General features: G+C 49.8%; 1 long non-coding RNA gene and 1 other non-coding gene across 3 annotated transcripts; both read left to right on the top strand.

Annotated features, from left to right (window-relative positions):
• The first annotated feature begins 635 nt into the window (after positions 1-635).
• LOC141576622 (uncharacterized) lies at positions 636-3,497 on the top strand. 2 transcript variants are annotated; one of them, XR_012505041.1, is made up of 3 exons: positions 636-1,465; positions 2,472-2,629; positions 2,771-2,975. It is a non-coding gene; the product is annotated as an uncharacterized LOC141576622 (long non-coding RNA). The 2 variants fall into 2 exon arrangements; XR_012505040.1 differs by lacking the exon at positions 2,771-2,975 and adding an exon at positions 3,018-3,497 and having other exon boundaries at positions 637-1,465.
• LOC141576624 (U6 spliceosomal RNA) lies at positions 1,292-1,400 on the top strand. Its single transcript, XR_012505043.1, has one exon. It is a non-coding gene; the product is annotated as a U6 spliceosomal RNA (small nuclear RNA).
• Positions 3,498-3,549: the final 52 nt, after the last annotated feature.

Here is a 3,549-nt window from a genome sequence, read left to right as displayed (position 1 = left end):
GAGGGGGAGAATCTCGCCTGGTCTCAGGCCAAAGGAGTCCCCTCCTTTTCCTAATCTGGGTAAACCCCACTACACCGTTTGAGAATCATGGAAGGGCATGGAAGCAGACCTCTGACTTGATAGATTCCTCTGGGATGGGAGACTTTAAAAAAACAAAATTCTTTTTCCCCTGCTTCCAGGGAGGCAGAAAGGAGGGCCAGAGTGTTCCTCTTGCCTCGGGCAGTTCTTTGTTTGTTTCTTTCCTTCTTTTGTTAAATCATTTTTTTTTCCTTTTTTTCTTCCAGTTTTATTGAGACAGAGTTGACATACAGCAGTGTATACTTTGGGGGGGGGGGGCGGGGAGAGGAATTCGATTTTATGTATTTATTTTTGACCGGAGGTACTGGGGATTAAACCCAGGACCTTGTGCTTGCTTGCTAAGCACACACTCTACCACTGACCTATACCCTCCCCCTTGGCCAGTTGTGAAGTCCCTTTCATTCAGCATAGTCCATCGGGCACATTTTGGGGCAGCCTACTCTGGACCCCAACATTTCCCTATTCTGTAACTTCCCTGGAAGTTTTACACATTAAAAGCTGGGCTGTTGACTGTGCATGTGCGTCCATTGCGTGCGTGCGTGCGTGCGTGCGTGCGTCTGAGCGTGCATGCGTGCGTGTGGTGTGGGGGCAGGAGGGAGGGAATAGTTTCCTAGAGGGCCTGCGTTTCATGGACCCAGTTTCTTAGTTCTGAGAACAGGTCTGTTCAAGGAAACAGTTGTAGTATCTCGTCTCAGGAGGCGGTGGTGTCGATGGGCTTCTGAAGCTAGGCCTAGGGAGCAAGCAGTCAGGTATCGCCTAAGAGGCACTTGTGTGGAAAACCAAAGTACAGCACAAAAGTTAATCATTGGAGCAGATGAGAAACCAGATTCAGGGCCGGGAGTAGGGGGGTCAGTCTAGTAGGAGATTTCCACACATCGGGGTCATCGAAATGGCTCGAGCAGTTTGAAATGCCTCTGATGATGTCCTGGGGTGTTCGGCTCAACTCTCTGAGCGGCTCCTCCAAAAACAGGCCCTAGGATGGTTTCCACAGGAGCTGTTGTGGCCATTTCTCTGACGTTTACCTCCCGTTGTCCAGCTTCAGTCTGCAGGGCTTCAGGAGACGGAGCATTTTAGTACTCAATGATGCCAAGACAAAAGGGTGAGAGAAAATGGGAAACGTTCGTGGAGATGGTCCTAGGCAGATAGTGGAGGCAACTAGAAGACCTTCAGTCTCCGGGCCGGCTTTCAGGTTGAGACAAAAACCCTAAGGCAAGCGCTTGCTGCCACAGCACATCGACTAACACGGGAACCATCCAGAGAAGATCAGCACGGCCCCTGAACGTGGACGACACACGCACATACGTGAAGAGTTCCGTAGCTTTAGTGATGTCAGTCACCCAGAGGAAGACAGATATCCTATGCCATCACTTCTAGGTGGGATCTGAAAGTAAGTCAAGACACCCATCCATACATAAATAACTCCATTTTAAAAAGACTCCAAGGAACCTATTTACAAACCAGAAACAGACTGGACTCGCAGACATGGAAAAGAAACCGATGGTTAACACAGGGGACAGGGTAGGGTGGAGGAATGGGGGAGGGCAGAGGGATAAATCAGGAGTTTGGGATTAGCAGATATAAACCACCCTATACAAACTAGGTACACAAGTAGGTCCTACTGTCTAGCACAGGGAACTATGTTCAATAGCTTGTAATAACCTATCCTGAAAAAGTATACGTGTGTGTGTGTGTGTGTGTGTGTGTGTGTGTGTGTGTGTGTGTGTGTGTGTGAATAAGTGAATCACTATGCCGTACGTCATAAATGAACACAACATTGTAAGTCAACTATACTTCCATTGACAGAGAGTTCCTACAATAAACAGGCAGGCAGGCAGGCAGGCAGGCAGGCAGGCAGGCAGGCAGACAGACAGACACAGACACAGACACAGACACACAGACACACAGACACAGACACACAGACACACACACACACACACACACACACACACACACACACACACACACACACACACACACACACCACAGACACAGGGGAACCCTAAGGAAAACGAGTAGCACTAGTATCTCTTATCCATGCATGTCTATCCCAGTTTAATGGAAACCTAAGTTTTTGCCTCCAAGTCAATGATGCTAATAACTCTGCTGCCAAGAATAGAAAAATCCTCACGGAGGATTTCTGAATCCCAGAAGGGTCAGGGAGGGAGAAAAAGAGAAAGGGTTCCATTCTGCTGACAGAGGTATGATATTTACCATGTGGGTGTCCGCCTCTAAAAGGGAAGGAAGGGGAAAAAACAAAAGTTTATTTTCCCTTGTATCTGAAAAGAAAAAAATTTAAAACTCAATCCTCTTGGAGACAAGAAGTCGTACACACCTCATGTCACTGATTCTCCTCCTCCACCTCCTCCTCCTCCTTCCTCTACTTCTTCTTCTAGTCTATATCTCCCATGGATTCTGACGACCTTGCCTGATGATGGCGGGTGATGGGGGCAGAGATCGATCCTTCTGAGAAGTAAGTTGGCAAGCGCTTTAGTGAAGCCTCGTAGGATTTACCCAGCGAAGCGAGTGCCTTCGTCCCTGGAGGCTGCGGAAAGTATGTCCCCAAGTCACATACGCATGTGTTTGTCTTTTGTTGTCGTCGTTGTTGTTGTTGTTGTTGGTGGTGGTGGTGGTGGTGGTGGTGTGTGTGTGTTTGTTTGTTTGTTTGTTTGTTTGTTTGTTTGTTTGTTTGTAGCAGTGTCCTGGCCATGCTGATGGCATCAGGCTTGCAGCGGGGGAAGGAAGGCTTCAACCCCTTTGGAAGTCATACCTACCATCCCAAGAACGTCTGGATGACCCCTACTATGTGGCAGTTGAATGGGGGCCAGTTACTGGGGTTCAGCGGGTCCAGAGAGAGGAGGTCTGAGGCCTCTGGGGACAAAACGTTTGTACGTATGTATGTATGTGTGTATGGCCAGTTGACTGTTTTTGCGGTCCTATAGGAATCTTCCTGCCCCTGTCTATTGAACAATGGGAGTCATCTTCCAAGTGCCCTGACACCAGACACCACGGTGGGTGAAGGAATGCGGGTGGGGTGGGGGTGGGTGGGGGAGGTCATCCAGGGAGCTGGGAGAAACCGAGCACGTCCGTGGGTCGGTGGGTCGGCCTGTCGGATGGTCGCCATGCTGGGTTTCCCCTAACCCAGGCCATTTGCCGAATGGACAGAACAGACTGGGGCCACGTGTGCCACCCACCCTCTTTCCGGAGGCTGTGGTCCACTGTGTTTGCATGAAAGTCAGTGAAGGAGGCATCTCCTTGGGACTCGGTTCTGTCCCTTTCACGAGAGCCTCCACTTTGGATGACAGCCAGCCAGCCAGCCAGCCCTCGATGCCAGGGCAGTAGACGACTGCCAGGAATATCCCATCCTTTCTGGAACCCTGAGTGTACCCACCTGTACAGACACAAGGCTGAAGAATACATGACGTTCCTTCCTAGTTGACAGCACTCCCCATGTCACTGAAACAGTGTCCAGTA

The sequence above is a fragment of the Camelus bactrianus genome, unplaced genomic scaffold (assembly GCF_048773025.1).
Source record: "Camelus bactrianus isolate YW-2024 breed Bactrian camel unplaced genomic scaffold, ASM4877302v1 HiC_scaffold_149, whole genome shotgun sequence".
NCBI lineage: Eukaryota > Metazoa > Chordata > Mammalia > Artiodactyla > Camelidae > Camelus > Camelus bactrianus.
Note: the sequence above shows the minus strand (reverse complement) of the source record. Positions and strands in the feature narration are given on the sequence as shown.